General features: G+C 41.0%; 1 long non-coding RNA gene and 1 pseudogene across 1 annotated transcript; one reads left to right on the top strand and one right to left on the bottom strand.

Annotated features, from left to right (window-relative positions):
• Positions 1 to 213: 213 nt before the first annotated feature.
• LOC101094924 lies at positions 214 to 1,185 on the bottom strand (annotated as a pseudogene).
• Positions 1,186 to 3,842: 2,657 nt separating this feature from the next.
• Positions 3,843 to 22,602, top strand: LOC123385236. Its single transcript, XR_006597431.1, has 3 exons — positions 3,843 to 5,005; positions 5,962 to 6,183; positions 22,483 to 22,602. It is a non-coding gene; the product is annotated as an uncharacterized LOC123385236 (long non-coding RNA).
• Positions 22,603 to 22,961: the final 359 nt, after the last annotated feature.

Raw genomic sequence — 22,961 nt, 5'->3', positions numbered from 1 at the left:
ACCAGCTGGCAGTGTAAGACACCAGGAATAGGGATTGAGTCTGTCCAAGGGGTGAGAGAAGGCACCCTTTCATCATTAACCTGAAGAAGAATGGCACCAGATAAAGCTCTTCAGACAAGGGACATGCAACTAAATCTTAGTAAAGTGACCTCCTGGTTGGTTGGTTGGTTTGTGTGGGTTTTGTTGTTGGGGGGTGGGGGTTGTAGCCAGATCTATTGTTACATGCAATGCAATTCTGTAGGGACTAGCTGGAACTCCACTTTTTTTCTCTCCCTATCAAGAAAGAGTATGGAAATACAACTGAATAAAAATTTATTATTGTAGGATATTTTATTTATTTATTTATTTCCTTAAAAAAAAATTGCTCAGGTTTTATTCACCAACAGCTCCTCCCTACCTGCTGCTGTGCCCCCTTCTGCACTCCCAGAATCGGGGGAGGGCCCCTCCTAGGAGCAGAGGTCAGTGAAGAGAGCTGGCAGCCAGTGGTGAGTCTCCTCAGGGGCCTGCAGGTCCCAGCCAGGCCCGCTGTTCCTTCAGCAGGTGTTCTAGCACTTGCCGGGCTCATTTGGCCTCCCACTTAAGACTGGCTTTGATATCACTGACAGTCACGTAGCCATTTTTCTCTGCCAGCTGCAGCACCACAGTGTGATCCATATTGAGCTCAGCTGGAACAGACTGAATGAGGTAGGTGCCACCCGCAGAGATGATGCCGGAAGCCAGTGGCAGGTGCCTTTAGTGTCTTGACGGCCCTGATCAGGTTGTCTTGGCTGATATCCTGTGTGAAGCTGCCCCTTCCTTTTGAACACCTGTTGTTGTAGTTTCTCCAGAGTTATCACACCTCCATCCCTGTGCTTCAGGGTCAGGCACACTTCAATAATCTGGACTCCCAGCTCATAATAGAAATCTCCCACACCTACCATCTTGGGCCAAAATCCTCTTCCAGAGGGCAGAGGATCACCCCAACGGTGGCACACGTGTCCTGGAACTGCACCCAGAATTCGGGATTCTTCTGAATTTCCTGCTTGTGCTGCTGGCAAATTCCTCCAGGTTAGTCTTGAACATGTCCAACTGCTTTGACATCTGGGCCAGCTGGTCCTCAGCCAAGGCAGTTCCTCACTTCTTATATTTGGCCTCTGCAAGTTTCTTCTTGGCGATGGGACCAGCTCCCACTCTGTGGCAATGCATCCCTGCCTGGGTTCATGGGCCGCCCGCTGCCAGGACCCAGGTCTCCCCATTATTAAAGGGTATTTTAGTTAAGATCTTTCTAAATGATAAAGGCAGAACATCCTACTCAAACTGACTTACTCAGGAGAAGGAATTTATTGGATTATGTAACTAAAAATCCAGGGATAGTGTGGGCTTTAGACACTGTTAGGTTCAGGGTTCAAAAGGTTTCATTAGGATATGATTTTTCTTCATCTCTCAGCTCTGCCTTCCACTGATTAGCTTCAGCCTCAGGTTCCAAATGGAAGCAAATGAGGGCAGAAATTCCAGCTTTATATTGTCTTGGGTTCAAGTCCGTTGAGAAAGAGTGTCTGCCCTTATCCCAAAGCTTTAGCAAAGATTTCATTGTATCTTAGAAGCTGTTATGGGCATGTGTCAACCCTTTATCCAAATCTACAGCCTAGAGAATATTAGGCTCTCATTGGCTAGAGTACCTCTGGGTTGGGAATGGGAAAATCACCGAAACACTGGGACTGAGAATGGGGATGAAGTCCCTAACTAAAACTTGGGGACTGTTCTAAAGAATGTAAAAGCCCAAATAATCAGAAATGCCCACAAAATAGGGAAGATTTAAAGTTTATTCATATTCAAATTAACTACATTGAATACTGTGTGACAACTGTAGGGGACAGCAATGTGTATTGCCAGAAGACTGAGAGAATGAGCAACATTGGGTTGGTAGCAAGCATGTAGAACTAAGCTTCAGGATTGCTGAGTAATAATCTTGTTTTGATTACTAAGTTCTCCACATGATCATGAGTAATTCATCTTACCTTTCTGGTTCTCAGACTTTTTTTTTTTCTCATCCGTTAGATGAAAGAAACATCTGCCTGCATTACTTATTTCAGTGGGTTATTGTGTGGCTAAAATCTGATTAAAACACTCTGCAGGATGAGGCACGTGGTTATATTAGTTTATCAAGAGACATATTTCCATATAATTATTACATATTTTGTTTTAGTAAAAGATGATGAGGTAATTCACCCAATGAGTTTTACTTCAAAGGGTTATGCAGTTCTTTGAATTCCTGATGGCAAAATTGAGGCAAGTTTCTTTTATTTGTCCCAACAACTGAGTCCATAGTTTAACCAGATATTCATTTATTTACTGACCTCTTACTAAAAAGGAACATTTGAAGAGTTTGCATAAGATCTGAGATGCAGGCAATCCATTAACAGATTTTAGTTTTCATTTTTATTCATTCCTTCCACAGATATTTTTAAGTACCGACTAGGTGATGAACAGTATAGATGTGGGTCTTAATACAGCTTAGAATTAAGGTGACTTTAAGTATTAAACTAAGAGTCACACAAACGAATATAGAATCACAAACTGACAAGGGCTGTAAAACATTTTCTGATAGAAAGAAATGAAGGAAGGAGGCCTCTCTGTTGAAGGGACATTTAATCTGAAACCTAAATGAGGAGTAGATTAGTCATTAGAAAGTTGTGGTGATGGTGGGGGGCGTGAGTAAGAATCAGGAGTGTTACAGAGGAAGATGCTGACATGAAAGTCCCCTATTGAATGTCTGTTGTTTTTGTTCACCCAGCATCCCTATCCCCCTTCTTTTGGTAATCCAAACCTTCTCTCCTGCAGGGAACTCATTTCCTGTAGTAAGACAGATATCTGACTGAGACTGATCACAGTACGCTCCTTCCCAGCCAATGGTGATTGGTTCATTTCAAGCTAGCTAGCTGAGATGTTCCCTGGAACTTTTCTTACAGAATATCAAAAACACAGAACCATTTAGCTGTAGTTATTAGGCTAAGAATGTGTAATAATGTGAGAGCCCACTGTGTACAGTGAGAGGAAGCATAGTCCACACAAGACTACCCTCACTTCTGACACCAAAAACAAATTTGGTAGTTCCCAAAGCTACTCTCACTTTTGATAATTCACTAGAAGGACTCAGAGGACTCACTCAAAACTGCTGTACTCGTGATCACAGTTTATTTCAGGGAAAGGGTGCAGACTAGGATCAGCCAAAGGAATAGGCACACTGGCCAGGAGGGTAGCAAAGCTGGAGCTTCCAGTTGTCCTCTCCCTGTGGATTTAGGCATCTGTGTGTAACAATACACACACAGTGTCCAGAGTTTTTATTAGGGCTTCATCACCTAAGCATGATTCATTGAACTTAGGACTGATCTCAGTTTCCAGAGGTCAACTAATGGCACCTGACTCAAAGTCTCCATCTTAAATCCCATTGCTGATTTTGGTCTAATACCCCATCCTAACTCATATTTTTATTGTCTGGCTGGTCTATGGCCCCCAGGCAAACATGTCTTATCAAGCATGACATTCCAAGGGCCTGGAAATTACTTCCCAGAAGCCAAGGGAAAAGTCTGGACCTCTCTTTGGGTAAGATTAATTTTTTACTACACAAATCTCTGACAGTGGTTATCTTGCCTCCATGATGACAGCCCATGTTAAGGAATCAAATCAAAGATAAGCAGAGCTAAAACATGAAGCAACAGAGCATTAAGGTCATAATTTGAGTTCCTGGAATAAGCCATGCCTGAAGTCACCTGCTTATTAAGCTTCTCACTTATACGAGCTACTGTATTTCCTTTTTGCTTAAATTTGAGTTGATTTTTGTTCTTGCAGTTAGGGAGGTTCTGAGGTAGGAGAGAATTTGTTGATTTCAAAGATTTGTAAGAAAAGCTGAGAAACAATGAGCAAAGGGAAGTGAGTGCTTGATAAGGCTAAAGACGTTTCAGGGGTGAGATCATGTGAGGATTTGTATGCTGTATTAAGGATTAGGGGATTTATCCTAAGTGCAGTGGGAATTTTCTGAAGAATTTTAAGAGGAAAGTGACATTATCTGATTTATATTTTTAATCATATATATGGAGAATGGAAGGGGATGTGGAGAAGATGTGGGGAGATGAAGAAGAGTGTGAACATTTGAGAAAAATAAGGAGGTAAAATTGGCAGGATACGATGATGGACTGGTTATGGGTGGTGAGAAAGAAGGACAGATCAAAAGTTACCCTCAGGTTTCTGGCATGAGCCACTGGGTAGATGGAAGTGCCACTTATTGAGATGGAAAACGAGGGGCAGGTGTTGGAGATCAGTTTTGGAGATGATAAATTTTAAAAGTCTGTGAGACATTCCTGTAAGAGATTGGTCTCGAGGAACCAAGAGAAGGTAGTATGTAGCGAAGGCAGGAGTGATCAACTGGGTTAAGTCCTGAGAATTACAATAAGAACCAAAAAGTGTCTGCTGGATTTAGAAACATGGCAGTTATTAAGGACTTCAGCAAGAGCAGTTTTAATGGAGGCTGGCAAAGAAGCCCTATACATTGGGGTCAAAAGTTAATTGGAAGCAAGCAATGAAGACTTTGTATAGACAACTTTCCTAATACAATTGTCTGTCTGTGAAAGGAAGTAAAGAGAAAACTGAGCAGGAACGTGGAGTCAAAGGAAGTTTTTTCGTGGGGTTTGGTTTTAGGATGGGCGGTGCTTGGTTATGTCTGAATGCAGATAGATTCCAGTAGAGAGAAATGTAGAAGATGTCGAGGAAAGAAGAATAAAGTGCTAGTTAGGGTCATGATTAATGGTAACCATTGTGACAAAAGGATCTGGCAATATATAATAGGTCAGACACAATAGAAATTTATTTCTCAGTCACACAAAGTTCTTAAGATAGAACTCTTAAGATAGAAGCTCTTAACGGCAGGTGGGACTCTCCAACTGAAGATTCAGAGACTCAGGCTCCAGCCATCTTGTGGACCCCTCATCAGGAGTATATGGTTCCATGTTTGCTGTGCCCCTTTTATCAAGTGAGCATAAGGGAGAAACAGCACTCCTGCTTTTTAAGCTACTTGGTCACGAAGCGATCCATATTATTTCTGATCACATTATATTCACAGGAACTAGTCATGTGACCTCACCTAAAGGCAAGGGAGGTTGGGGAACATAGTCTTTTACTGGGAACTCGCTTTCTAGCAACAGCTATATACTGAAAATAGAAACTAAATTCCTGAATTTCGAAGGATAGTCATTTCAGCTGCAGGTAATAACCAATTGAATACATTCTCTTCGAAGGCAGGATGGAATGGGAACCAGAACACGTGTGGATGAATTTGCCTTTGAAAGGAGGAGGGACAAATCCTTCATTGTAAGGGAAGGAAGAGGAAGAAAATGGGGGCTTGTATTTTTATCACCAAGTACTTGACAGTGTGTGCCAATTAGAGGAACAGAATAAGGGTAATAGATGTTGAAACCTAGTTGTGCCCAAATTTGGAGCCCTTAGCCTGTCATCTAGAGTTTGGCTAAAGAATAACACTGGCCACCTCCTCTAGCAAGAATTCTTACTAATACCATAGAATCAATAGGAAGATACAGGCAGGATCAGCCATGCCTGAAGAAAGTTAAGATTAATTCTTTTGAGGGCTACTCCACACCAGTTTTGGCCTGTGTCATGATAACCTAAAAGAAAAACTCACAGAGAATGAAGTTTTGTCTTAGAAGGAAAACATGTTAAAACAGAGCCAAAGGCTTTGCCCTCCCTTGAATATAATAGCATAAAAAACAAACTGAAACCTTGCTAAAAGTAACCCGGGGGGAGGAGGCCAAAAGATAAACAATAACCTGCTCTCAACCTTGTGGAAGCAAAGAGAGAGGTGATCAGGACCTGGGGCAGGTTAGCCAGCTTTGATACTATAGCTAGAGGTGAGGTCCACAGCGCAAGTTCAAAAGGCGCTGCTGTACTAAGCTTCATGATCTTGGCTTCCAGACAAGAGAGAAAACTTGTGACTGAAAGGGACACTCCAAAAAGAATTTCAATGAGGCCCAACTTGAGGAAAAACAATAAGTTGCCCAGATTGCTTGGATCATGGACAGAGGGCTTGGCGTGTGGAATGAATGTCATCAGCTGAGAACACAGCCTTGACTGGTAGCTATGGAGCCTGCTGCCCACGTGGTCCCCTCAGGCTGGCTTCCTGATGAATACTATTTGGTGAGTGCCAATCCGCTCCCTTCTGTTGGCTGTTTTGTCCTCCCTCCAAATGATTCCCACAGAATCTTTCCCACCCTAGTCACTGTGATATTCTTTACTAAGGTGTCATCATAGTTGGCTTTGTAAAAAATTTTCCGTTGAGATGCACAGCAACATTGATGGTGTGACCATAAAATGGTTCAACGGTTTGGAGAGTTATTTGGCAGTTTCCTACGACGATAGACCTACATCCATCCTGTCACCCCAGAGTTCCATTCCTCAGTATTTCCCAAAGGGCAATGAAAACGTATGCTAACACAGACTTTCATAAAATGTTCACAGACCTATTCATAAAAGCCGAAAGCCATATATATATATATATATATATATATATATATATAAAACCTAAATGCCCACCAACAGGAGAATGGATGAGCAGATTGTGGTACATCCATACAATGGAATACTACTTGATAATAAAAAGAAATGAATCACTGATAAATGCAACAACACAGATGAATGTCAAAATATTAGGCTGAGTGAAAAAAGCCAGCCACACACACACACACACACACACACACACAATCGTACAGTATGTTTCTGGGGGTGACAATGTGTTCTATTATTTTGGTAGTGGTTGTGTGGGTGCATAAAGTTGTCAAAACCCATCTAACTGAACATCTAAGATCAATGCTATTTATTGAATATAAATTATACCTCAATAAAAATAATAATCTTCCTTTGTGAAATGCTGGTAACATGCCCTTTGCATATTCTCAGATGTCAGGTGCTTGAAAATAAGCTTCCTGTCCCATCTCATACTTTAGAATGGCTTATGAGGTCCCACTGAAGAATTCAAAGCAAACACCAACACAAGTAAATGGCAAAATGCAGCTAAACCAAGGGAGAAACTGGGTAAGTCCTGGGGCCCAGGCAAGTGGCAGTGAAGTTAAACTCTGCTGGCTGTTTTGGCCAACAGACACCTCCTCTAGTGTGCCCTGGAAAGAGGTCAGTGCTAATTCAGCTGTATTGACTCCTGGAGTTTACAACGGAGAGAATTTAGCAGGAGTTGACCCCTGTAGTCTCTTGTGTAGTCATCTTTAACTGCAGATTCAGTGTCTGGTGAAAACCTGCTTCCTGGATCATAGACACTATAGGAGAGTCCCTTCCCTGAATTCCTATCGTATTCTTAGCTGGACCATACAAATCAGCATTTATTTCATGTTAATATATTACTTATTAGGCAGCTAATATAATGAAATGGTTAAAAGCATGATCTTTGTAGTCAGAAACCTGAGTTCAAATTCTATCCGTTACTCATTATCTAAATTTGGACAATGCACTCCACCCCCTTAAGGTTCAATAAGCTTCTGTGCTAGACAAGGGGTTTTCCAAGGGGGAAAGATTGAAGAGGGATGTACCATACTTGTCAGACTTACCAGTTTCCCCTCTTGGTGGGAGTGAACGGTTAGTAGGGGAGAGAGAGCAGGGCTGTCATGCTAATAAGAAAGAAACATCAGGAGTGGGGGCAAGGCATCATCCCCCTAGCAATTTGTATACCATTTAATCATTTTCAAATCTCATTCACCTATATTACCTACTGTGAAGCAGGTACTATTATCCACGCTTTATAAATATGGAAAATGAGAATCAGAATTGATGTCTATACCAACAAAGCTGTCAAGGAGCAGCTATACATTCTATAAGTAAACAAAGGGTTTTCAATGATTTTTATTAGTGTCTAATATGGGCAAATATTTTCAATTTTCATTGAAGAATTAAATACATAAAAGTGCAATATGTTGGGGCACCTGGGCGATTCGGTCAGTTGAGCATCCAACTTCGGCTCAGGTAGTGATCTCGCGGTTTGTAAGCTCAAGCTCTGCATCGGGCTCTGTGCTGTTAGCAAGGAGACCGCTTCGAATCCTCTCTGCCCCACTCCCTCTCTCTGCCCCTCCCCCACTCACTCTGTCTCTCAAAACTAACCACTTAAAAAAATGTAAGGAATGTACACTTGGATGCATTTTGACAAGTTGAACACACACAAGTACTCATCATCCAAATTAAGAAACTGAACACTCCCAGAACATCTGAAGACCAGGCCCTCCTCAGATGTGTGCCCCCTTGGTCAACAGAATAATGCCTCAGAAGTAACCCTATTCTGGCCTGCTGTGGACTGAATGTTTATGTCCTTCTCCAAATTTGTATGTTGTAAATCTACTCCCTGGTGTGATGGTACTCGGATATAGGGCCTGTGGTGTTGATTGAAATCAATGCCCTTATAAAAAAGACCCAGAGAGTTCCCTTGCCCCCTCTGCCATGAAAAGACACAGCAAGAAGACCCCACCCGTGGACCCAGAAGCAGGTTCTCAGCAGACACTGAGTCTGATGGTGCCTTAATCTTGGACTCCCCAGCCTCCAGAACCATGAGAAAGAAATGTTTGTTGTTTTATCCACCCAGTCGGTGGTGTTGTGGTAGAGCCTCTGGAACAGACCAAGACAACATCTAACACCAAAATTAGTGTTGCCTGGTTTTGAACTGTATATAAATGGAATCACATGGAATCACACATGAGCACTCTTTTGTGTCCATTGCTTTCGTTCAGTTTTCTGAGGTTCGCTCGTGTTGTCATGACTCCTGCATCCTCTTTGCTGTACAGCCTCCCACTGGGAGGACATACACAGTATGTCTCTCCATCCTTAGTGGATGCGCATGTGGGCAGTTCCGAGTTGGGGACTTTTATGATTAGTGCCGCTAGTAACACGTGTGCCTGTTGGTGACCAAATATAAGCATTTCTGTTTGGTGACCACCTAGGAGTGGAGCTGCTCGGTGCTACGTTGTGCATGTGTTCAGCCAGAGTAGACCCTGTCAGTTTCCCAAAGGATCTGTCCTGATTTACACTCCTGATTTACACTCCTCCTGGCAGCAGGTCCTTTTGTTCTAATACTTGTCACTACCAGTGATTTCCATTCTAGCCATTCTGGTGACACTGGGGCACGTTTTGTCTTCATTTTGATTTCACTACCAATTGTTGGCAGGTTTTTTTATTTTTTTTTTTTCTGACTGCGAATCAAATCTGCTTTCCTTTCACGCAGCATTTTTTTTTAATTTTTAAAAAAATTTTTTTTTATTTATTTTTGAGACAGAGAGAGACAGAGCATGAACGGGGGAGGGTCAGAGAGAGAGGGAGACACAGAATCTGAAGCAGGCTCCAGGCTCTGAGCTGTCAGCCCAGAGCCCGACGCGGGGCTCGAACTCACGGACCGTGAGATCATGACCTGAGCCGAAGTCGGACGCTTAACCGACTGAGCCACCCAGGCGACCCTCACGCAGCATTTAAAACACTTTCACCCAGTGTCTTCTTTTTACTTAAAATTGTCCATCCCACAGGAGATTCTGATGAGTCCTTTCTTGTTTTTTCCAGCTCATCTTTTCCTTTATTTTCTTTTCCTAATTGTTGCTTTCTGTCCCTTTTACACATACTTCCTGGCCACCCTCAGGGTCACCCCTCCAGGTGACTCCTGCAACCTTCATCAGAGGCCCCAGCCATATGGATCGTGACCTCATGTGGATTCTCAGGGTCCCCTGCATTCAGATTTTCTCCCCATTCTAGCCTTGTCTCATTCATGCCCATCCTGAGACTACTCGTCCTTTCTTCAGCAGGTCAGACCCTAAAAATGCTCAGATATTGAGAATAGCTAACATTTAGTGAGAGTTTACAGTAGCCAGAAAATATCCCTATACCTTACACAAAATTCCTACGCTTTACAGGTGAGGAAATGGAGGCATAGTTAAGCAAATTTCCCAGTTCAAACCGTTCATAACTGACAGAGTCAGGATTCAAACAGCTTATCTAAGCCCAGATTGTGTGCTGTCAGGATGTTGGTGAATTTATGAAGTTACAAACTCCTACAGCCCCTATCATCTCTTCCACCCGTCTGATAGTTATATTTAGATCCTTGTATCCTTGGCCATCCTTTTATTTCCAGCATCATGATCTTGAATCTTTAGGATCTCCTATCAGATCCTGCAGGGCATTTAAAGACTGGATGTATTGACTGAAAAAGAAATAAAGGTAAGAACATAAAACTCCTTTGTGAAAAAGAATACCACGAAGTGAAAAGACAGATTACAAACCAAGAGAAGACTAGATGAACAAGATTTAATATCTTACATCCTAAAATCCTTTTATAAATCCATAAGGAAAAAGGCAAGAAGCTTATTAGTTAAATAATTTTTGAAGGGTAACATAAGAGTAAAATAACCAAATCACACCATTGGAGATAACTAATTCACAAAAAGTTGTACTTCACTAGTAATCAAATGAATGAAAATTAAAATTATTTCTTACTTTTGACAGAGGTAGCCCAGCCAGAAGAACAGGGCCCACCTTCAGGTGGTTGTGACTCAGTTGGGAGAATAGGTCCCCACAGTGGGGGCTGAACTGTGGAGACGTAGAGATCCCCACTCCAAGTCACCTGTGTCCTGCTTTGGGACTCAGTGCCCCAGCCATCTCATAGGTAAAGTTACTGGGGTCTGGCCCAACCCCAGTGAGTGTGGGTCCTTTTATAGGGGTATCCTGATGTCTGTTCCACTGATACATAGGGATACATCAACATGTATATTAATATAATGCATATATAATATAAAATATATATATATATAATTTAAAAACCAGGTTTTTTTTTACTTTCTTTATATTCTTCTCTATTATTTATGTATTTATTTTTCAAAGAATATGCATTAGTTTTATCCTTTTTGAAATTTTAATTTTTTAAATGTTTATTTATTTTTGAGAAAGAGACAGAGTGGGAGGGGCAGAGACAGAGGGAGACACAGAATCCCAAAGTAGGCTCCAGGCTCTGAGCTGTCAGCACAGAACTTGATGCAAGGCTCAAACCCTTGAGCTGTGAGATCATGACCTGAGCCAAAGTCGGATGCTTAACCGACTGAGCCACCCAGGCACCCCTATCCTTTCTTAAAGTTATGTCTGTCTTGGGAAAACATTTTGTGAGGCAACATCATAGTCTGAACCTCACTGGAGTCTAATGGTAGGGGTTAAACAGTTTGGGGGCAAAGAGCTACATTTCTAAAAAATCATTGATCATTCACTCAATTTTTCTTATAAGCTCCATTTTTCTGATACTGTTTCTGGTGTGAATTAGTCATGTCTGAACGCTAACATCAGGACCTGGCAAATCTTATTTCACTTCCTCCCCTTTATGTCCTGAGGTTACAGGAGGGCCTACAAATCAGACTTCTAGGCTTACTTGTGGTATCTTCTTTCCATCCAGATCCCAGCCAGATTTCCTGCATCTCGACCATTCAGGTGTCCAGACTTTAAGATGATCTATTAAAAATACATGCTACTGGGGTGCCTGAGTGGCTCAGTTGGTTAAGTGTCCAACTTTGGTTCAGGTTATGATCTCACGGTCCATGAGTTCGAGCCCCACATTGGGCTCTGTGCTGAGAGCTCAGAGCCTAGAGCCTGTTCCAGATTCTATGTCTTCCTCTCTCTTTGCTCCTCCCCTGGTCATGCTCTATCTGTCTCTCTCTCTCTCAAAAAATAAACATTAAAAAACAAAAAACAAAAAAACCTGTGCTACTTGCCGACGCAATACATCTTCCTGGAAAAGATCTTATTGTTACCTCAGACCCCAGCCCAGCTCCTCTTCTCTGGCTTCTCTTCTGTCTTCTCCACTTTCAGCCATGAGTTTTCTAACCTTCACAGAGACTCTTCATAAAAAATTATATTATCTATCATCTATTGAATGTTTATGTCATGCCAGGAATTAACATATATCTTTTATTTTAATCCTCCCAATAATATTATTAGTTAAATATAATTACTGTTTCACAGCTGGAAAAAAAAAAAACAAAAACAAAAACAAAACATGGTCACCAAGAAGAGCACAGCCTGGATTCAAAGTCACATCTGTCTGATGCCCTTCAGACCTGGACTCTTTCTCCCCTCAGCTTTTCCTTTGCCAAGAGAAACCCCTGACTTTGTTCTCTGCTAAAGGCTGGATTGTGACCACCACCAGGGGACTTGCTCTCTCTCCTGATTGTGCTTAATAAAGCTGTGAAGAGTTTCCTTGTGTTGTTATCTGCACAGGCACTTGTTTGCTCAGACCTGCTCACTAGTCACTTCCTGAATGTTTATTCTCAACACCACAGCAGTCCCATCAAGAGACCCCCCCGCCCCTGCCCCATCTCCAGAAATGCCCAGCATCAGAGTGACAAGATACTTTGTGCTTTTCTTGATGGAAAGCCTTGGCCCTACCAGAGTGTATTTGTGTTTGTGGAGAAGAATGGATCTATCCAAGCAAATCTCTAACGCAAGAAAATTTTCTAAAAGGAAGAAATTCAGAACAGGGAGAAATTCAGAAGGTGGCACAGCTTCTTGTTTTACACAAAAGGAAGCTAAGTCTCAGAAAATCATTGGCCCAGCCAATAGTAAAGCACAAGTGAAAATGAACCTCTATCTTCCAATTGTTGACTCCAAGCCTCACCCTCTTTCTGCCCCCCATCCAGCACCCATCTTCGTCTGCCACTGACGTGCACTGAAGCTCTCCTTGCCCAGGTCCTCATGCTTGTGGGAGAGCCACTTCCTCAGTGTCCTGAAGAGGGGCTGAGACCAGGCCCCCTTTCACCCCTCCAATGCTTTATTCCATGTAGGCTCACAGCGAGCTCTCTGGATGAGTAGAAGTATTGTTAAGAATACCCTCTCCATCACAACCTTTTAGGTGGCATTATTTTATGAGATAAAATGCTCAGCTCTTCATTACCAGTCTCTCTCAATTTTCCAAGGATATGCTCTCTTTAGTACTCCTAAATTCTATCAACTTTTTCATTCATACATTCGTCCAGTAAGTGTCATCGCATAAGGAATGTTAGATCCTGGGGAAAGAGCCCCCTACTCTACAGAACAAGGGGGTTAATTTTATAAAATGATTTGTTCCAAATTCACTGAATTCTCCTTGATTTCCAACTTTACTCTGTCTAACCCAAGGCGCAAAGCAAGCCAACATTCTTAAAACTCTTTGACAGCCAACAGTTTATAATAAAAATTCATGCCACACTGGTGAGCTGCCTTCACCTGATGCTCCACCCCACACGTGCACACTGGCTTTGTGTTCTGACCCTGGCAGCTCTCAAAACAGCTTGTATGATCCAAGGGCATTGAACTAAATCACTGATGCCACCCTTCCTCCCTGACACCATCCAACAGCATTATTTCACCTCTACTCTCCATGCCTTTTGCCCTGGGGCCCCTCTGTTGTCACGGGGCCCACATTTAGCACACTGCCTTTGTGGGGCATGCCACAGACTTGTGCACACTCACTGCTTCCACTGCTGTCCTCAAAGCCAACTTCCTCAGGGACAGGTAGAGGGGCCAGGTGCATAGTCCCAAAGTGCACTTTGTTTCATGTTTGCCTCCTAACACCGACAACAGTCTCTAGTGTATGGGGGGAGCTCAGCAAATATTCATTGAATGAGGGAACGAAGGAACAGGATAGTGAGGTGATTTGTGTAAAGTACCTAGTTTAGAAAAGAACTAGACACTGGGGTGCCTGTGTGGCTGAGGCGGTTAAGCGTCCGACTCTTGATTTCAGCCCAGGTCATGATCTCACAGTTTGTGAGTTCAAGCCCTGCATCGGGCTCTGTGCTGACAGTGTAGAGTCTGCTTGGGATTCTGTCTCCTTCTCTCTCTGCCCCTTCATCACTTGCCCTTGTATCTTTCTCAGAAATAAATAAAGATAAAACTTTAGAAAAGAACTAGACAGGAATCCTATCTCCCTAAATCCTAGATCAGTCCCCATTCAACTCTACACCCTAGGTTTATGTTAGCCTCCTGCAAGAAAAAAAAAAAAAAGAGGAAGATGGATAAGAATGTGGGAAGGAGGAGAGAATGTGGAAGAGAAGACACAATAAGTAAAATTCGAGGTTGAATGTAAAATGGCATAACAAGAAGACCAGAACTCACAGTTTCCTGGGTCTGAGGTGATCTGCTTCAAGGAAGATAAATTTTATTTATGGACAGATGGTCTGTTGCCCAAATTCTCACCCCCGGAGCAGGCCTGGAAGAACATTTGACTCCAAGCCTAGTAAAAGTAGCTTAAAATTTGTATTTACAAAACTTAAATGTGGCCATTTACCATGTATCCCACCTCCCATTATCAAGTTGTTTTTTTTTTAATGTCTCATTTAAAATATAAATATGATCTTTTCCTGTCAATCCCAGCGAGGGAAACATCTCTTAAGAATTTATTATTGCATTCGTTGCTGTTACTTTAAACATCTTAAGTGGATCAAGCGTATTAGATATTAATTAGTTAGCTTGATTTAATTAGCATGCATCAAATACTCAGAAACCCCAGTGGAAATTTAAGAAATTTCTTTCCAGAATGTGACTTAGATATGTATTTTTTTTAACAAGATATTAGCTTTCCTGTTGACCAAGACTAAGGACTGTGGCAGAGAAATGGTGTAATTAAAAAATGATGACAATGTCAACTTAGGCATGCTGTCAGAGTCCAACAAAATGATTTTGGAAATTATCTTTAAATTTTTTACTTAATGGAAAAAATTGTATACCTAAAGCCATAAAGAGATAAATAGTTCCTATAATCCCATGTACAGTTAATGTTTTGGTATATAGTTATTCAACTTCAGCAAAAGAGGGGCAATTTTCTAGGAAATCTCAAATTATCAAAAACTATAAACAAATACCACCAAGTGAGGGGGGGGGGTGGCTGGGGAGAAGGAGTGGGAGAGAAATTTTTCCTTATAGAAATATAGATTTTTGTCCTTTATGAATGTATCTCCTATCAAAGATAAATCACATTTAAATTTAAAACCAAGATTTCAAAAATATTTTAATGGGAACAGAAAGTTGTAGACTCACACCAGAACAGGGTTTTTTTCTATAGTAATTTCAATAATAAATGTGTTTTCATAGCTCTTAAGTGTATTTGGTTATTGCCAGCCTAAAAAAAAAGTTGTGGCTCAAAAATTATAACAACAAACACAGACTCTTCCTTCCTTGCCCTTTACCCCATGTAGTCAGTGCTCTGTGATGTCCGTCTACTTCTGCTGGGCACGTCGGTTTATAGCACTGTCCATAATAGCCAAGGTAAAGCAACAGCTTTTTCTCTGCTCTGATGATGCTGGCTATGATCAATTCTAGTTATTACTGAGAGAGTAATATTTATGTGAAACATAAATTATGTTTCACAATTAGAAAATTGTGCTATATCCAATTCTTGTTAGGGACACTAATTATGCCAGATAATTTCTCAAATTATTTTTCTAAATTCCCAAACAATATTTTCCAGGTGTGTGTACACATATTTTACATAGAAGTTATTTTTTGTTTTTATTTTTAAAAAAGGATAAATATACTACTTTAGACATTTCTTAAAACCCCACAACACATTCTGAAATTCTTTCATGAAAATGTAAATGTACATGATCTGGGGCGCCTGGGTGGCTCAGTAGGTTAAGCGTCTGACTCTTGATTTGGGCTCAGATCATGATCTCATGGCCGTGATCTCATGGTCCTGAGATCAAGCCACACCGTAGGCTCTGCACTGAGTTTGGAGCCTGCTTAAGATTCTCTCCCTTCCTTTCCCTCTGCCCCTGCCCTGCTTGCACTCTCTCAAAAACAAATATCATTTTAATTAATCACATCCCATTTTATCTGCCACAATAGAAGTTTACAATTTTTTTTAATGTTTATTTATTTTTGAGAGAGATACAGAGACACCGAATGCGAGTGGGGGAAGGGCAGAGAGTGGAGACACAGAATCCAAAGCAGGCTCCAGGCTCTGAGCTGTCTGCACAGAGCCCAACATGGGGCTTGAACCCACAGACCGGACTGTGAGATCATGACCTGAGCCGAAGTCAGACACTTAACCGACTGAGTCACCCAGGCACCCCTACCCACAATAAAAGTTTAATTAATCCCCTGTACATATGTGTATTTATTTTATTTAAAAATTAATACTTCAAGAAATTGCTTTTTTCATTAAACAAGGCCATTCTAATCTATTCAGTACCTTTACAATGTTAGTATATGAACTATTAAAATGGACGTGATTTCATTATCATTTAAAGATAGACACTTAGGCCAATGAAGCCTGAGATTCCTATAGGCCATAGTAACCCTGGGAGGCTATTGCCTTTTGCTGAAGCTATAATAAACCCAGGAGTCACTGAGGTCCACCCAAGGAAGGCAGGAGTTGTGCATGACTCAGCATCCTCAGATCTTTATTTAATCAAGTGTAAGGCATTGTGCTAAGGAAGAGGGAGGAAACTAAACTGGGTCACTCTAATTGTCCAGGACACTTCCAAGCCAGCAGGGAAATATACAGGCATCAGGAGTACTGAAATAAGTATGGTACAAGAAAGACTACTAAGTAAGACCAAAAAAGTAAATAAACACACGTGTCCTAAGAAACACCGAAGAAGAGATTAATTAAATTAGGCTGGGGAAGGTAGCGGTAGAATTGCTCTCAGAAGAGCAGGTGGGACTGCAACCAAGAGAAGAGAGGGAAGAGGCTCTAGGGAGTTACAAGAGTCTAGGCTGTTGACATAGGCTTGATTCAAGCTGCTCAGAGCTGTAAAGCCTTTCTCCTGTTCTCACTCTGTCCTGTTTAGTTCTCTCTTCCTGAGGCTGCTACGTTTCTGGGCACGCCCAGAGGATCTTCAGACTTTACAAACCGGTTGTGCAGAGCCTGGCATTTCAATAAGAGACAAAGTGCTGAGTAACAACATGAAGTCAATGTGTTGCTTGCCAAGAGCTGGGAGGCCTGGGTGGTTTCCCAATCTTAAAGAGGCAGAAAAATATCAAAGCCAGACTCCCAGGGAAAAACCTGGATGGATTTACTAAAACAGAAATTGCTATGCGATCATCTGCTTAGGGTAGCAGCACCACCTGTGATGATTCTTGTTCACTCCCAGATCAGATGGATTAACGTAGCTCTCAATTATTTTGCCCTTCTTCCACGACAGATGAAAATATCCCCAGATGGCTTACTTGTGTAAAGAATCTTTCAAGCACTATAGAGCAGAGATCTTTTTCAGTCAGTCCTGGGTCAAAGAGGAAAAGTTGAAGAGATTTCAACAGGAAATGACTCTGTGACAAAGCATTCAGAAGTATAAGTGAACGATCTGGCACAGATGATGAGTTGTAGGTGTCCCGGAAACAATAGGGCCTATTGCCAGCTCCAATGGTGAGATCCCAGTCTGATGGAAGGTACCGGTGCTCCTCCAAAGGAGATCACACCTGGATCCATCACACCAGTGTTACAAATTTTCTACCGGCTCAGCTATTATTCAACATCCTGAAGCCTTTTGTCTGATCACTCATGTTTGACCACTTGTTCTAAGAACAGGGCACCAAATATTGGGGAGACTTCATGGAGTCTACAACTAAAATGACAGGACAACCCAAGGAAGACTATGGTCAACTCAGGAATTTATTTTAATCGTCACTAAAATTTAAACATTTTTGAAATACAATTATGAAAATGATATCTACTGATGGAGAATTTGGAAAATCAGAAATATATAGTGTTGAAATCCACTGCTGGCAAATATTGAGTGTATTTATTTTCATTCTGTATTCCCTGAACACATGAATGTATAAAATTAAGATCACATTATATATACATAGCTTTTCGTTAGCTTTTTTTAAAATTTTTTTTAATTTTTTTTTTTTTTTTGAGACAGAGTGCAAACAGGGGAGGGGCAGAGAGAGAGGGAGACACAAAATCAGAAGCAGGCTCCAGGATCTGAGCTGTCAGCTCAGAGCCAGATGCGGGTCTCGAACCCACGAACTACAAGATCATGATCTGAGCCAAAGTCAGATGCTTAACCAACTGAGCTATCCAGGCACCCCTTTGTGAACTTTTATCTAACATTGTCCTATAGTCATTTCCTATTTATTAAGTATTATTACAAACATTGTGTTTAATATTTTATTCTATAGGTACAGATGACAATTTATTTAAACATTCTACTTCTTGGGGCACTTATATTGTTTTCACATTTTTTTAATTTTTAAATGTTTATTTATTTATTTGTTTTGCGAGAGAGAGAGAGAGAGAGAGAGAGAGAGGACGTGTGTGAGGGGGAGGGAGGAGAGGGAGGGAGAGAGAATCCCAAGCAGGTTCCACACTGTCAGTGCAGAGCCCAATGTGGGGATCAATCTCACGAAATGTGAGATAATGACCTGAACCAAAATCAAGAGTTGAATGCTTAACTGAGTCACCCAGACACCCCCAGATTTTTATTTTTATAAATAACACTGTGATAAATATTTGTGCATATATATATATATATTTTACTATATTCAAATTTATCTTCTTAGAATTCATGACAAGAAGTAGAATTACTGAGTCAAAGAACAGTCTCAAATTTTTTTTAAGTTATAAACAGATGAAACATGCTGTATGAGCAATATATTATGAAGTCTGCACAACCAACAAATCTCTCTGAATCACTCTGTGGGTGAGTCAGGGATTCCGTACCCTTACTCTGTGGCCTTATTTTGTACATCTTACCTGTAGTTCCTTAAGTTTCCTCATATCCCACCCGAGACCCCAATCTAGCCAATGTTCTCCCATAGCTGATGACCTTTTTTACTTGAAGGATTTTAAAACTATTGAACTCCATGCTTTCTTCTTCTTCCCAGGCACCTTACATACAAATGATTTGAAGGAAAAGATTCTCTGAGCCACGGGATTAAATTCTCTATTTCCTGATCTTACCACCTGCCTGTCTTTACACATACATATCTGTCTTCTCTTCTTTAAATATCATGTATAGGTTGTCAACACCCAAATTATTACCTCTAGCCCAAATTTCTCTCCTATGCTCTCACTGGACATCCAATTGTCCACATGACTGTTCTATTTGGATGTCTAACAATCATCTTAAACTTAGTATGTCTAATACCAAACTGCTGATCTCTCCTGAACCTGTTTTTCCTGTAGCCATCTGCACATAAGTTGATGACAACACTGCCTTTTACTTTCTCATGCCAAAAAAACCTTGGAGTTCTTTTTCACTCCTCTCTGTCTCTCACACCCCACATCCAATGCATCAGCAAGTATTTGCATCCTTTCTCACAGGATTACTGCAATAATCTCCTTACTGGTCCCACTGCTTTTCAGCCTATTTCTCAATACGATAGGATGGTCCAATAAAAGCGTAAGTCAGATCATGTAACCTCCCTGCTCAACCCCACCAAAGGTTTCTATTTCACTTAGAGTAAAAGATAAAGTCTTTATAATACCCATACATAATCTGTCCCCTCCTGCCTCCTCACTCATTTTAAGTTATGTCCTACTATTTTCTCCTTTGTTCTCTCTGCTATAGCCATACTGGCCTTCTTGCTGTTCTAAGAACACGCTAGACACTTTCCTTCCTCAAGGTCAATGTACTTCCCATGCCATCTACATTCCTCCCAAATTTCTGCATGACTCATTCCCCCCTCCTTTAGGTCTTTACTGGTTCATCTTTCTATTTGACCTTTCCTGACCTTTCCTGACTATTATGTTTTAATTTCAAACTCCTGCCCCAACACTCCATATCTCCTTTCCTACCTTACTTTTTCCATCACCAATAGACCATGTTTATTTGGCTTATTGTCTGTCTTCCTCCACTAACAGAGACAACTTTTGTGTGTTTTGTTCATTACTGTATTCTCATTACCTCTTTTAGTGAGTAGCACATAGCTGGTATTTCAAAAATACTTGCTGAATAAAGTAAAAGCAAACTATGAAAAAGTAAGAAGCCCTGGGTCAGGGTTATGAGAAAGTGGTAGGCACCAAAATGTCTCCACTGAACATTCTGATCCCTATTACAGAATCTGGGCCAAAAGTATACAAAAGAACCAGAATTACTGCAGGTCAAGTGAACTAGGCCAAGTATCTTCTAGATATTCTTAGATATTCTTGTAAATTTTAGATGCTATGGGAATTTCTAAACTTCCGTATGTTAAAGCAAACCAGAAGGTTTTAATAAAGATTATATTGGAATTCTCAGCATGTCTGCTTGGTCACAGAATGTGGCAAGAGTTTCTGAAATGGACCCAGTATTCAATGGGGATAGGAATGAAAACAACATAATTGAGTGGATTCTAAATTGCTAGGCACTTTTGGGGCACCTGGGTGGCTCAGTCAGTTAAGTGTCCAACTCTTGATTTCTGCTCAGGTCATGATCTCATGGTTTGTGGCATTGAGCCCAGCTTCGGGCTCTGTGCTGACAGTGTGGAGCCTGCTTGGGATTCTCACTCTCTCTCTCCCTCTCTCCCTCTGTCTCTCTCAAAATAAAGCAATAAACATTAAAAAAAAATTAATTGCTGGGCATTTTACAGTATTTCATTTAGGCCTTCAACAACTCTGGAGTCCAAGAATATGATTTCTACTATCAATATATTAAAATTGAGGCTCCAAGAGAATAATCTCTCCAGAGTCACACAGGTACTAAATGGCAGACTTAAAATTTCTGGGGCGCCTGGGTGGCGCAGTCGGTTGAGCGTCCGACTTCAGCCAGGTCACGATCTCATGGTCCGTGAGTTCGAGCCCCGCGTCGGGCTCTGGGCTGATGGCTCAGAGCCTGGAGCCTGTTTCCGATTCTGTGTCTCCCTCTCTCTCTGCCCCTCCCCCGTTCATGCTCTGTCTTTCTCTGTCCCAAAAATAAATAAATGTTGAAAAAAAAAATATTTAAAAAAAATTCTTCTTACTAGCTCCTTAATTTAGGACTTAGAATCTTTAGCTAATAACTTGACTACTTTCACGACTTAGGAGAAGCCACTTAATATTTCTGTCTTGGTTATCTGCAAACCAATGCACATTCACTTTAGACACATACCTCAGAGTGAACAGGGTAATGATTTCAGGTCTATCTGGCTTTTGTTCATGTCTGAACTCTTTAAGAAGAAAGAAAATAGTCTCAATATTCGGGTTCACTGTGGCTCTTGTGTTTTCTATTTCACATCTTTAGGCCCTCAAGTTAAACCATAACAACCACCACTTTACAAAGCCTCCTGGGACATTTTCCCAAGTGAAACAAATACTCTGGCTGCATGAGGGTGTCAGGCGGAGCTAGAAATGGAACTCCTTGCTGGCTAACCATGTGAAGGACTTTGTTTGAGGGAATCTCATGTTGCCAGCACAGTCACTTGTCAAGGACAATAGCTGTTGGCGCAGCATAATATGTGAAGATTGGGAGAGCTGCCAGTGAAAGCCAACTCTTTTGTGGTGTGTGCAATGTTGTGCTGGGGCATCAGCTGAAGTTCACCATTGATGACCATCTGAACACCGCCTTTCACTGACAGGGCACCCAAAAGGACAGCTCAGCGAATTGGAGAATGAATGTCTAGGGAGAGGCTACATAGTGTAATGGGAAATAAATGAGAATAGGTATGAGGAAACCCTCATTTTAATTCCAGTCTTGTGACACTGATACCTTCTGTAACCTCCCTGGGCCTCCTTGTCCTTATTCACTCACTCAGTCATCTGTCTAAGGCACCCAGCAAATAGTTATTAAATGCCAACTTGTTTTCAAGGCATTAGGTCAGATGAAGTGAACACTTTATGATTCTGTTTTATGTGTATTAGGCATAATAATAGTGTCATCTATCTCAAAGGGATGTAGTGAAGAGGAAAATCCAGTGATAAAAATGGAAATAACTATGTTTGTCTTGCTTGCTTCATGGATCTATTATGAGAATCTTATGAGTTAATTATATGGGTATACTTGACGAACTTAAAGCATTGCATAACTATGTGGAAAATAGATACTTTAGCTAAGATGAAACTTATACCATTGCTGGATATTTAGTGAGAGAGATCTCGAAACTAATGAGATCTGGTGCCATTTTTCTTTTCTTCTTGTTTTTGCAAAAGCAAGACTTTCAAAACTAAAAATAGAAGTTATTTTAAATAAGTGTCTCTATAGTTTTTCTAAGAAAGTACACAGATAATAACCAAACCTGAGGTTCAAACTCTACTCTTGCATACTACTGAATAGTTGTGGATATTCAAGCTCTAACTAAAATTCAATATTAGAACTGGGGGTGGGGATTTTTTTATTGCCAGTATATCAGTTAGGATTGGGCTTTGCTGCACATAAAAAGAAATGTGCACTACCAGTGCCTAAAGCAAGCCTGAAGGAGAAAGACAGTCTAGCTATGGCCTTTGCAGGACGTAATATATTTTTTCCCTCCATTATCCTAACATGTGGCTTTTATTATTCAGGCCATCTCAGGGCTGTTAAAGCTCCAGTTATCACATCTGCATTGCAGGTCAAAAGAAGAAGGAAAAACAGAAAGAACCCCTCCCAGCTGAGCCGAATCCATTTAAGCAGCCTTTCTGGACTTTGCAGCTAGGAATTATACTTTCATACCTTTGACAGAAAACAGTCAGGTAACTGTACTTAGCCACAAGGGAGGCTGGGGAATGTGGTTTCTCACAGAGAGACTCTATAACCAGCTAAAAATTGGGGAAATCGGGTGTGAGAGTAGGCAACCAGCAGTCCCGTCCACACAAAATATTCAGAAAAAATATTCAGAAAAAATTCACTTATCAGTGAATAGATAAAATTTCCTCAGTTTTATCTTTTCCTCCATAAATGTTTTATATTCCCTAGGTTTTAATAACATCTTTCTCTTAGAACACAAAATATTTGATTCAATACAAAATTATATGCTTGTTTTTCTTATATAACTTAAGTATTTGTATTTCATGTTACTCTGTAAAAAAAAAAAGCAACTTTCAGGTATTT

This window comes from Felis catus, chromosome B1 (assembly GCF_018350175.1).
Source record: "Felis catus isolate Fca126 chromosome B1, F.catus_Fca126_mat1.0, whole genome shotgun sequence".
Lineage (NCBI taxonomy): Eukaryota > Metazoa > Chordata > Mammalia > Carnivora > Felidae > Felis > Felis catus.
Note: the sequence above shows the minus strand (reverse complement) of the source record. Positions and strands in the feature narration are given on the sequence as shown.